At 41.0% G+C, this 13,746-nt stretch overlaps 1 protein-coding gene across 1 annotated transcript in view; it reads right to left on the reverse strand.

The window, feature by feature from the left end:
• LOC137176208 (prickle-like protein 1) overlaps positions 1–13,508 on the reverse strand; it is a 30,961-nt gene extending 17,453 nt beyond the window's left edge. Inside the window, exon 1 of the mRNA XM_067582346.1 lies at positions 13,265–13,508. The gene's annotated coding sequence lies outside the window, so the exon portion shown is untranslated. The remainder of the gene's footprint in view (positions 1–13,264) is intronic.
• Positions 13,509–13,746: the final 238 nt, after the last annotated feature.

Raw genomic sequence — 13,746 nt, forward strand, 5'->3', positions numbered from 1 at the left:
TTGATTAATTAATAGTTTTCCAGAGTTGTGATTTTCAGTTTGTTTACACTTCAGACTTAGTGTGGGGGAAACAAATGAGATACTATTTATACAGCGTGTCCTTAAAAGGCACTGGTACTGGCTAGCTGTTTCTCTGTGTTTCCAGTCTTTATGCTAAGCTAACTGGCTGCTGGCTGTCATGTCATATTTAGCATACAGACATGAGAGTGGTATCAATCTTGCGTTTACCAAAATGTTTTACTACTCTGTGAAAAGGCTGCTCCTCTCCCTATTCACTAGGCCTTATTCCCCAACATTATCTTTGTTTTGAGTGAAATCATTGTTATTATCAGTCAAATATTTCCATAATAATAATAATTTGTTAATTCAACTGTTTTTTCTAAAATAATTGAACACATTGGTTCATATGTGTAGTGTATTTTTGTTGACAGGTTTATGGTCTGTTAGACAGGGCAGGCCATTCCGTACGTTTCTTTGAGTTATTGTTCCACCTGTGATGTTGGGGGTAGATCAGCTGCTCAATCAGGGATAGTGGCAACAGGTTTGCATCATTAGTTCCTCTTAGCAGTGAGGGACTAGGCATTGTTAGGGTGTGCAAAGATAGGTAAAACTGTTCTGTAGTGAATTACATTTGGTTGAACTTGGCCCACTTACGACTGTTTGTGTGCCTATGTGAGATTGGGATTGCCAGCAGTAACAGAAAAATCCAATGTTAATAATGGCGTGGTGTCTTGTATGCCTCGTATTTGTTTAGCTCACCCCCATACTTACCTGAACAGATGGTAGGTTCCAGTAAGGTGAGGCTGAGAAGATAAAAAACCACTCAGTGGTCAGTAAGGTAGAGAGTAGGTGGCAGCTTGCTGTGAGGCTGCAGATTTGATTTGTTTGTCTTTTTGCTTTGCTTAAGTTATTTTTGCTGAATTTCCAGGGGTTCATTTTTGCCTCTGATTCATTAATATTTTTGTTAATAAACATCCCCTCCTGCCTGCTGACCTGCTTCATTAACATCCCTTTAAAAATATCCAGTGCTAAACATCACGACCTTCATATTGGGTGGCGGCAATATACTCCTTCAAGCAAGACATTGAACTTCTTTGAACTTGTTGTAAATTCTCCTGAATAGTGTGAAGCTATTAGCTTGAAAAAAATACTGACAAGTAACACAACTGAACCAAAGTTGGCAAGCCCAGACAAATAAAGCACCATGGGGGCATTTCAAACTCTGAAAGTGAAACTTGTTTTTCAAATGAAAAAATAAGTCCTCTGGTACTTATGATGCACATGATTATAGCTAAGAATGTTTTAGTTGGATAATATATAACCTCCTGTCTCATGTATTGCCATGCATCACATGGCTTAATCTGTTGTTAGACTTGCAAAATAAAGAGACACTGTATCCATTTCAGATTTTAATCAGCAGTGTCCTGGGCCAAATACACAATGGCTGACAAACCAGCTCGCACACAAATCTGCTTGACAAAAAGACCTCAGATCCACGTCTCAATTCACATCCATTGTGATTCCCCATTCAGCCCCATTCACACTGACAGATGCCTCTCAGCAGCCTTTCACACCAGGAAATGGATCTTTAGCCCTCTCTAACAAGGCCCACCAGCTTGACTTGTTGCCTCATATCAGCTCTGGTGGAAGTTCTGCTCGGTGGTCTTGTCAGTTCAGTGTTAATATTCCTTGACACTCCTTGGACAAGTGTGATTTAAGTTTCTGGTCATAAAACCCTCTGCTGAGATTTGTTAACCACCACAGGGTGTTACTTACGCACCTCTGGGACAATAGGAACACCAATAAAAGTGCTGTAAAATGCAGGAAATTGTCAGCTAACTGGGATGGGAGCTTCAGTAGGGATTGGGTTGGAACTGCTGGCCTCAGTTCAGATTCTTCTTGTTCAGAGTTATACAAATGATCTCTTTGAACATGGAGCTTCTGTCTGCAGTCAGTGTGATTTCTCACAAGATCAATAAAGCTATATAGGTTTGCTTTGGGTTTAGAACGAGAAGCTGGCTTCAGTTACCAGTGGCTGGTATTTCTAAACTTGTAATCTGGATCAGCATGATCCAGATAATGAAATCTTTTCTCAGTTAAGGATCAAAATGATCTCACTGACTTTGTCCGAGTATTTCAAAACATTGGAGGGTTGGATCACAGTGATCGCGATATGACCAGATAGGGTTTTCCAAATCTCGAGTCCCGGCCCCTGTATCTGAACAGAAAAAAAAACATGGTGGACCATTTCATGAAAGAAGCAAGTGGTAGCACAGCGTTGGCGTCCAAATTTAAGTAAACTTAAAGGGTCCAGGGTGTGATTTGCTGGGGAAATGGTGCAGATTTGCCCACCTCTGGTCTACATATCCCTGCCTCTGCTGAGTTATTTTTATCCCCCTCATTGTGATTTACGCTGCTTCACCAATAGACCATATAAAATATCTAAAATAAAAATAGGCTATTTAAAAAAAAAAAAAAAAATCTATGGAAAGCGCTACAATGTGACAACAGTCTATCGTGCAAACAACAATAAAATCACATAATGAGATAATCCATGTTGCTGAAATTACCAAACTAGTCTAAATACCTCAAATGGACAATAATGAGCCATAATAACAACAACAACAAACAACCACACAGACAGCTTTCCTGCACTTCAGGCACTTGGAGAAGGTTTTCTGGTTTTTCAGTCATTATCCTCTGCTCTTTTTATCATTTAATTATGACTTGACGCAGTAGTCAGAGCACTCCGATGAATGCCATTGCACAAGAATGTTTAAACATAAACCGCAGGAAAATGAATGCATTTCATATACAGTTACATTTTACCTAGTGGCGGTTATAGGTATAAATGCCCATGTTTTCAATCTGGATATATCTTCATTATTTTTAACAATAGGGGATGCTACACTATTTTAGGAAAAGTCAAAGACTGGGGGACATGAATAGTTCATTAAAACATTGTAATGTACAATTGGAAAAACCACTATGGGTAAATTTTACCCTGTGGCGGTTCTAGTGTTAAATTTTGAAATACTCAAATGCAGCATTTTGTCAGGATTAAAGGTAGGATTGGATTACCAAATCTGAATCCAAATCTCCAGGATCAGAAATCTTTGCATCTGCTTTGAAATACCCAATTTTAAGATCAGATCAGAATTTGATCCAATCCAACCAATATAATCCTGTGAGATCATTTTGAAATACTGGCGGCAGATGATGCCACAGATGCTAATGAATGTTGTTCTGTAAAAAGAATTACAAAATGGAAATAATCGCTGCTTCAGTAAAGCTACTGTTCAGCCTTACATGTGTATCTGTCAATCTTTGTTGTGCTTCTGGTCCTGTCTGTATCCCTGCATATGTCGACAATTATTCTGATGTTGAAGCGGATTTTCAGTAAATCCCTTCACTATTCAAAGGCTGATTGGTGTATGTTGAAGAATTATTCTATTTCAGGGCTAAATAGGGCTGTCAAACAAAGCACAGAGGCTTCTCCTTATACATGTGTAGAGGTACGCTCTTTTATTATTATTGTTTTTTTGTGATTTTGGCAAGGTCTACCTCACTTAAACCACTTAATACATGTCGTTACCTGAATCATGAGTGCAGAACAAGTCCAAGATGTCCCTGTAGGCTAAAATGCCTTGCCAAGCCAGAGTATCCTCTTGGATATAAAATGTTTCATCAGACAATTGAGGGATTATAAATCCACTGTGGAAAAACAACTGATAATAGATGATGAAATGGGTTACTCTGCATTTCAAAAACAATGATAATCTCAGGTTAGATAATGTTCTGCAGAAAATGTTAATTGCACAATATTTATTCTTGCAGTACTGCATTATTTATTGATATGCATTTAAAACAAGACAATCTCCCATACCTGTATTTTTTGAGTGAATAAATGATGATCCCCTGCCCATTGTCCTGCTAGGAGTAGAGTAATTTTGTTGTTCTTCAGACCAGACTTCCTCAGTCAAATAACAATATATGGTGCTGATAATAAATGATACACAGTGGGAGCAGTGTTCTTCTGGCTCTGTTTTTATCTTGATCGAGCATATTCAAGGATTTCTGATGTGCATGTCCCCCCGCCCCCAGGACAAATTCTGGCATACGCTTGACCTGCCAAATCAAATTCAATTTTGATTTTTTTTTACTTATATTTTGCAGATTAGCCTCCTCCATCTTGCCCTCAATGTTGAGCGAAGTTCAGTGAGCACAGCTAAAACAGGCAGCGACATTAAACTCACCACAGTGTGAAGATCCTTTATAATACCAGAAATTAACATGAAGTGAGAGAGTACTTTCACACACTCTTACCACTTGAGTGAGGAACTGGAATATAAGTGAGAAACGCACCATCACAAAACTGTAATACCTATTAGGAAACAATAGGCCTATAGTCATTATAGTACTGTGTGTGTGTGTGAGAGAGAGAGAGAGAGAAAGAGAGAGAGAGGAGAAAAAAAGAGTCTTGTGAATCCCATCCGACGCTAATTTGATATTGTTAAGTGATGCATTCCGTCTTTAATAAAAGCCAGGTCACTGTAACCAGCATTGTGAAAGAATGTGTGTGTGTGTGTGTTTGAAGCTTCCTAATAAAAACCCAGGCCAATGCGATCACATTTCATCACACAGTATCTGCGCTTTAAAATGATCCTCTACAGGCGAGAAAGAACAGGCAGATATTTACAGCTGGAACAGAGGAGAGCAGTGACAAAAATGGAAAAAAACATCAAAAACCAGATTGTCTTGTTCTTGTTGACAGGGAGAATGTATGTACCACTTCAGTTTTGCTTCACTTGAATGGTAAGAAAAGCAGAGGGTTCATGATTACGTCAAATATCGAAGGCTTGCAAGCTGTAATAATTTAAATAAAAGATTAAAACCAGCTTGCTTAAAGTGGAAATAATGAAATATTTAAGCTGCTCTTGTAAGAAAAATAAATGCACAAATCAACTCATGTAGGCTGCAGATGAAAAGCAAACAGACTGCAATAAAAGAAGAAAGCAGTTTCTCTTGCTGTTGTTGTTAACAAGAAATAAAAGTGACACACTCCAGCTGCACCTGCTAGGAAAAAATGTTCTTTATTTTTACTGGCCTCCATGATGATACTTCGACTGAACTAAGAATGATGCAGCATTGTCAACGACTTTACTTGAAGTAGCTCTATCAATCTAGATACCTGTTTGACTTACAGTAAGTCGCATGTTTCAGCCAAAAGAAACAGGACTTTTAATGAGCTGTGCCACTCAAACTAGATGTGACCGACGGGTATGAATAACAAAAATAACAAAAAGAGAGAGAGGCAAATGTAAAAATGGCTACATCTGATGACATATCGTGCAAGACGAGCAGGGGTGTTGCATCACATTTAGTATGGGAAAGCTGTGGTTGTGTTGTGTGTGTATGTGTGTCTATGAATCCCCCCATGAATTTTGTATAGGAGATAGATGTAGGCCAGGGAGTAGGGTTGTGTACACAGAGGCGTAATGACAGGACCCTGGGGGGATGGCACATCAGTCAAGCGGAACAGACACACACACACACACACACACAAACTGGCTATGTATTACACAACGGGTACCCTCACTTTCCCATAATTTATCACTGGAAACACAACATGAGCTGGGAATGGCGGGTCTGACCAAGTTTGCAGCTCCGGGCACTTTGTCACACTTGGGCCGCAGTTTGGCCTACATGGCCTGGCACAGTTCTCAGGGCAGCAAAGTGACGGAGAAGGGTGTGTGCGTGAAACCATATAGCCTCCCCAAGGCGCTTTTTGTTTAGTGTTATATGGGTTACTGAGCCAGCGATAGAGGGAGAGATTTTGAAAAGGGACAGATAACAAAAACAGCTGAGTGATATCAGCTTAGCTCAGCACGGCAGCTGTAACATTTTGGTGGCGGGTTTGGATGCCACGAGGGCGACAGATATCGAGGCTATGTGTTATATGAGAGTCACTTTGAGCTTGGCGCTCAAATAAACTAACTATCACAGGGAAAGTGGCGTGACTGGCCATTTTGCGGGGTGTTTGTCTCCCTCCACTCCCAGGGACTGCGGTTGAATTTGGCCAGGCAGCCGCTGTTGGCATTCCACACCGACCCTCGAGTAGCGGGCCTGAGGTTCATGGGTAAACAGACAAACCGTTTGGTGGGCTCGCTGTGTAATTTTGGAGCCTGTCTCACCCTCACGCTGTCTGTCTGTCTCTCTCCCCCAACCTCCCCCCTTGTCTTTCCAACCAGCCATATCCTCAGTTGGCCTCTCTGTTAATTCAGACCTACCTGACAGTTCTGACTAAAACCTTCTGGGTTTACTATCAGTCCCGCTCGGCGACTGTCTCAGCTCTCTAAACACACACTGAAGACTAATCTGCAACAGATGGGAGAAGGACCAGGGATGAAGTAGTATAAAAGGATATACAGCATATTTGTACCCCTCTGAACCAAACGATAGGGTTTCAGTGAAGTTCCAAGAAAAGCCGGAGGAGGGTTGTAATGATGTGCACAGCGGCGGCTCCCAGGGGCTTAACTGGACATATTACTTGGAGAAATAAGCTGTCCATCCGCAACCAGATGTCTGAAAGGCCCTGAGGGGGATTCCAGGAGGGCTTTCACTGAAGGGAACATGCTCACACGCTCATTCACACACTCTAACAGACACATGTAAAGTGATGAATAAATAAAAAACCCTATGCAAACAAACAAATGCCTATGTGCACGGATACATACAGTACATGTGCACATGTTGGATTTCATGGGTGGCTGGTTAGAGATAATGAGCGCCTTAGCCCCCAGTTTACTGTCTGGTTTTCAAGGTCATTAGTATAAACACAAAAGACGTTTATTTACTACCTCATTAATGCAAGTGTCAATTTAAACTCGCTTTCACAAGGAAAAAAAAAAAAAAGGGGGGGGACGAATGGATCTCACAGCACCCAGACAACAGTCAAATCACTGTTTGTATTGGTTTTGCGTCAAGCACTTGGAAAGCCCCGAGCTTTCATCAGCTAACAACTACCGGTGAATATCTGTTACATTCTCCCGCTCTTGGAGATGAAATTGTCCTAGCTGAAGGATACACTGCTGCTTGATTACATGCCACAGAGCACAAAAGGCAGTTGGGGACTTGTTTAAGGTGGTTATATAAGAAGACGTTACACCTCTTATTAGAATGTGCAGGTTTCGCTTTGAGGATCACTCACCATCTAGAAAAACCTGGCGAGGTTTGTGCATGAACAAATTGATTTAAACCTGCATTAGCAGATTTTTTTGGCCATATGGGGGCAGTGGAAACAAGCTGTCAACACAGCACTGACATATTATCATCTTTAAAAAAAAAAGGCAACGTTAGAATTAATTTGGAGTTGTGTTTTTGGCCACCTGGTAAAAGTAAGTTGGTCAGTTTCTCCATTAACTCCTAAAGGAAATGTCTGGACTTTAAGCTGCTAAATGCTCCACTATGTTCACAGTCTAGGTGCTTACTTTGTCTTTCTGCCATTTGGTGATGGACCCAAAGAACACCTTAGGTTTTTAGAGCTTTTTTTTTTTGCCCCAAACAGCTGAAAACTACACTATGAGAGCATCGACAGTCGACCAAAACAGTAATGTTATGTTCTGAAAAACCAAAATAATTAGCTGAAAGATGCTATAAAGCTCTTTATATCGTCTTTCAGCTAACTGTCAACTCAGGTAATCATTTTCTGTGCGTTTGTCACTAAGAGTGACCATTTTCACATAATCATTTGGTCCATTGTTAACATAAAAATATAGATTAAATCAGCTGTAATGACCACTTCCTGCTGGGAGTAAGACTCACGCAAGTGCTCAAGCAAAGAGCAAATGTGCAGCTTTTGGTGAATTTAGTCAGATTCGGGTCTGTACTTTGCTCCCCACCCTCATTTACACAGAATTTATCTCAACAAGCCATTTCCTGACTCCGGGTGGCATCAGATTGGATGGAATAATTTCCCTTCTGGGTGAATTAAGAGGCTGGTATTCCTCGGGGATGGTGTAAGGCAACATGGAGATAGATAGGGAAAGTCTCCAGAGACCCCTACAGAGACAGGCGACCACCCAACAGCCATTCGTGCCATAGAAAGATTGGGTAAATGTTAACTAAATATTTCATCATACAATTTGTTTCTTAAATGAATCTTCTGTTTACTGGAGAAAAACATATTGACAATGTTTAGAACATGGAAAAAACTGCGAGGTGCATCTATGAAAACATCCTGTGCCATCTGATGATTAGTACATATTGGGGGAGAGTTGGAGAGGTTAAAGAAAGGGGGTAAGCATGTGCAAAAAAGGAGAGAAAAGATGGAAGTGCAGTTAGAAGAGGAAAAGAGCAGACTGTCCCAAATTAAGCCCAAGTTTAGACATTCAGCTCAGGAGCTCTTCTTCGCCTCAGGAACACAATGTCCAACACATGAGACCACATGAGACCAATTTAAGGAGGGGAGGCAAGAGCTAAGTCATGAAATCCTGATGCACACACCCAAATGTTGTTCCCAAAATCACAAAGAAAAGGTTTCCCTCTATATCCATTTTGGAATATTCATGAAAAATGACATGGTTCTTCCCTTTATTAAATATAGCTATTTTTAGCCAATGGTGTCTCCATAATTGTTATTATTCATTATATACTTTATCTTCATGACAAAAAAGTAGGTGTCACCTACATTTTAGAGCAATATTTTTCAAAAATAAGCTTTGCATGATGCAAACAGTTGCAAGTTTAGCTGTTTTCATGGAACCCTGGAAAACCACATTTTTATTTTTATTCACTAGGCTCACAACATCCCTGTTGCATGTGAACCATGTATCTCTGAAATGTCATGACATTAGATCTGTGGCAATGCATTTTTGACATTATCCAATGGATTTAGAAAAGGGTTTTATGGGCCCCAGTGGTCTGACAATCTTCTCAAACTGCAGCGCAGCATGTGATTCTTCAACTGAGGTGAAAACATCAAATCACGAAAAACATCCAACTGTGTAACACGCAGCAAAATTGGGATTAGGAGGTTTTCACATCACAACAGCAATAAGAAAGGCAAATTGTGTGAACGATGTAGCACCCAACAAACCAGAATCTGTTATGGAGACCTTTTATGTTTTTTTTTCCCAATCAAAAACAAAACTGAAAGCTATCATTTGTGTAACTTCTGCCTCAGGGTGGTCATTTAACTGAGAATAATTACGTGGTTGTTGTACAGCGATCCTGTCTTCCTATATAAGACTCTGCTTCTATCTATACTGTTTACCTTAACTAGAGCTTTAAAGCCTTTTAATTATTATCATCTAATAATCATCACCTTTAATGTCTCCATAACTGCTGCGACTGGCGACTGGCAGTGTCTGGGCAAGTGTGTGTGTATGTGTGTGTGGGTGTGAGTGGCTTTAATCATCATCAAATAGAGCTGTGTGTACAGGTAATTAAGCTGGTGCCAAATCGACTCTCACTCGCAGGCACGAGTCGGGAACTCTCAACAACACCTCCGCTTTGCATCGCTTAGCAAGTGCTGGGGGCAACTTTATTTAAGCTCCACTGCAAGTTTTGACACAGAATTCAGTTCAACTCCCACTCTGAGTCCATTACTCAGTGTCTGATATTCTTCTAAGCTCTGAATTACTTTTCCTCCCCACAAACTGACCATAATACTAGGTTTGTAGAGCCAGTGCGGCCTGCAGGGTTTGGTCTGTAACCACTCAATGAGCACAAGGATCACGGCTAGTGTTCGTATATCAAGGACTGCTGTCCTCACCCCTACACCCACACACACACACTTTTACACACCGCACCCTTCACCTCCTCAGCATAGCCATGGTTTATGACTACTGTGGGCCAACATTAGCTTCCTTTTCACCATTTATAGAGCAATATTTACATCCAGCATGAATGACCTGAAAAAAGCTGATGCTGGACGAACATTTCCATCAAATGTAGTGAAAAACTAACAACTATTTGCATGTTGGGCTACAACTAATGTATCATTTGGTCTATAAATTGTAAGAGTGTTGGATGTTCAATACGCAACATGCTGCAACATTTGAGAAGCATTTGTTTGATAAATGACCTAGATGATTCATCGAAATTTGCATGTAATCTCCAACTGCTATGTTGCTCCAGGTTACTGGTAGCTTACTGGTGGTCCTGGGTGGTTCACATATAAAATGAAGAATATTACCTTGAGACTTGTTTTGTTTCTGTGCTTCCAAGAAATGTCTGTTTTTCATTGTGCACTGTTCTGTTTCTTCCGTTCAGTGATTGGCCCTTCACACACAACTACAGGGGATAGCTGCTTGGCAAGCGTGTGTGTGTGTGTGTGTGTGGGTGTGTGGGTGTGTGTGTGTGTAGGTGTGTTTTCTGAGGTTTGGAATGATTTACACAACCCCACACTCGATTAATTCCAGTATGACAGCACAAACTTGCCTGTGTGTACACACGTTGGTCTGAGGTATTAGGCTGACAGAGGCGCACAGACAGAACAGTGTTGACTTACTAATAACTGGAGGTCTCTCTCTCTCTCTTTTTTTTTTTTTTTTTTTTACAGATGCACACACATATGCAAACACACACACACACTTCACATTCATGTTTATGTTTCTTATTGGTTCCATTTATTTAATCTGATGCCAATCTTTGCTCCAACTAAAACACCAGGACGCAAGAAATCTGTGAATGCTACACAACCCCCCTGAACCACAGTCAGCCAGCAGCAAGCCATCCTAAATGTATACACCACTAGTTTATATTTATAAAATTATGCCCTGGAAATGTGAAGCAATGCTCCAAAACACTATATTTTCATTTTCAACAGGACAAAAAAACATTAATTGAAGTCCAAGAATTTAAGTCATTAAAAAGTTCCAAAATTTGTCTTCACGTTGTTTTAAAAGCTGTTAATTTTCATCTGGACTGAACCTCTTGAGCTTCAAACAAAAAAAGGTGAAACACAGCACATCTTGAGCTCTTCAAACAGTTTTTACTGCCGTGATCAGATGAGGTGTTTTAGCTGTGGAGCCAATGGCTCTAAATCCAGAACACCCTTGGTCGCTGAGCAAAAAGGTTTTCCAGGAGAGTGTCCAACAATATCAAAACAATCTCTAGGCTGGATTTCCTCTCTGGCACTAAAACCCCGCTGGAGAATGAGAATCTGGGTTGCATATGAGAAAATGAAGAAGTGTAGGATGAGGCCTTGTGCTTCTAATCTAAAGATACGGCTCTGAAAAAGAAAAGATCTGCATACATCTTCTGCCAAAGCTAGAGTCATAATAGTGTGACGTTAAATGTCGAGTCACTCTCTGTCTTTTGTTACATCCTGAAAGGTCATCTCTTCAAGGGCTGCTTCACATCTTCCCCTCTGATTCACATCCTCCTGAGAACATTTTCCTCCCCTCTTCGCTTTGACATGTTTAACAAAAACAGCCTTTTCACCTTGGCTCTCATTTGTTAGGCTAGGAACAGCATTCTATCAAACTTTATCATTATGCAAACAAACACTTCTACTGTGTTGACTTTAAAATCATTCCGCTGCACACATGTTTCTGCGGGTGACGGCATCAATAAGACACAAAAGACACTGTTCAGCATCCATTAAATGCATAGAATCAATGTTATGTCCCTTAGCAGTCAGTAGTCAAGCCAGGCATACCAATCATTTCAGCTACTACTTGGCTTGACTCTCCTGTGTGGCTCAAATGGCTGACCAATTAACAGCAGCTTAACTCCTGGGTCCAAACACCTATCTGACACACAGGCACACACACACACACACACACACACACACATATATATAAGCAAGGACAGACACAGAAACACACATGCATGCACACACGCACACAGGAAGCTCACAAAGAAATAGACAAGCAGATGCACAAGCACACCAACACCTAGTACCACACACAGACAAGTACACACACACACACGCACACAGATACATACTCATTAACAAAGGCTTAGCATTGCAGAGTGTATCCCCCCAGCAAAGGCAGACTGGCCTCCCACAGAGGGGGAATACACCTCAGTCATCTGATCCTCATTCTTGGCTGCTCTGATCCTGGATCAGCTAACGGCAGTTTGTCGTTTATTTCCAGTGACCCAGTCTGCACGGCATGACAACTCCATGTATTGACACGGGAAAGTCTACTTCAAAATATCCCCAATATAAAAATGTCAAATTTAAGTTACAGATCAGAGTGAAGAAAATGAAGTAAACAAGCTTCCTTCAAGTATTAAGAGTTTATTCTGAGTAACACTCCAGGATGCTTTTGAAATCACAGAATTTGACCATTTATAATATATAAAACGCAAACAACCGGATCCAAAAGCCTGCTGCTCTCACTGCAGCATCTTCACAAATCTCTCCCACCACTAGGTGCCACCACTGGCTTCAATACAGATCACACCACACTGAAAAGTCACTAGGGCTCTTATTCAGTGTTAAAACATTTTTCCTTTGCTATCTAGATTTATTTTCAAGCAATTTGATGAGTGTCTCAGAATTAATCCACATAACTGAACTTATACGAGGAAAAACAAATAAATCTAGAAGCAATTTCACCACTCTGAAAAAGACCAAAATTAACACCCTAAAGTTTTAACACCTGTTTTAAAAGTAGACTAAAGTTTGAAGCATGATTGGATATGAGATAATGAATACAGACAGTCTTCCTCGCTCTCTTGCTCTGTGTGGCTGAAGTGATGTGGCTTCACTTTGTAATGTTTCTGTGGATTTGGGCTGTGGTCTGTCAGCACTGATGTGATCCCGAAGAGTTCAAGAGCTCGTAAACGGAGGAAAAAGAGGAGACGGAGAGAGGCAGAGAGAGGGAGACCACCTGAGTGACAAGCAACAGCTGAGTTCACACATCTGGAAACCAAAATGCAACCCTCCATTAAGTGCGTCTTTACACACTCTCTCCAAATCCCCCCGACTCAGCCGCAGTTTCACTTTTTTTTTTTCTCTCTCTCTCTCTTTCTCCCTTTCGGATAAAATGTGTCACAGAGCCTCAACTAACTCTTTTTCTCCTCGCTTTGGTGTGTCTGGTCATGAAGTAACGGACAGACAAATCATCTCTTGTTGTTTGGTGTATGGTCGTTTCTAGAAGATGAAGGCAAACAAGCCTCTCTAGATTTGAGCTTCAGCAGATTTTTCATCTCAAATGTAATGCAAACCCCTACTTTCACACAGTATATTTAAACAGCATTTAGAAAATAATAAAATATTCGCAGTTTTTCTAAGTCAAAAACTCACCAGAGGCAACAACTTGGTCCGGAGTCGGGCTGAATATTCCGTTTATCAGAATAAAATCACGACTGTGGAGGCATCCGGGCGTGCTGCAACCATCAAATACAACTGAATGCCTTTTGGAGTCCGGAATCAGCTCAACAGATGGGTTCTTTCAGTGCATGATCATGGATAGAGGGAGGGAGAGAGAGAGAGAGAGAGGGGGAGAGAGAGTGACGCTCATCAGGGCTGAGCGCTGCGCGGCTCTGGCACCAAGTTAAAGCGTCGAGAAATGACATTTGCGCTGCTCCATGCCTATTGGCTTAAACACGAAGCTCCCCCCCTCCTCCCTCTCTCCCTCCTCCACACGCACACACATCTCCCTCTCCCTCTTACTTGCAGACAGTATGCAGTATTGTGTACATCTTTATGGATATATGTTTGGAGACAAAATAAAGTCAACTTCATTTGTTTTTCTAAAGGATATGAAGTTCCCATTAGAATATGAG

This window comes from Thunnus thynnus, chromosome 23, assembly GCF_963924715.1.
Source record: "Thunnus thynnus chromosome 23, fThuThy2.1, whole genome shotgun sequence".
NCBI lineage: Eukaryota > Metazoa > Chordata > Actinopteri > Scombriformes > Scombridae > Thunnus > Thunnus thynnus.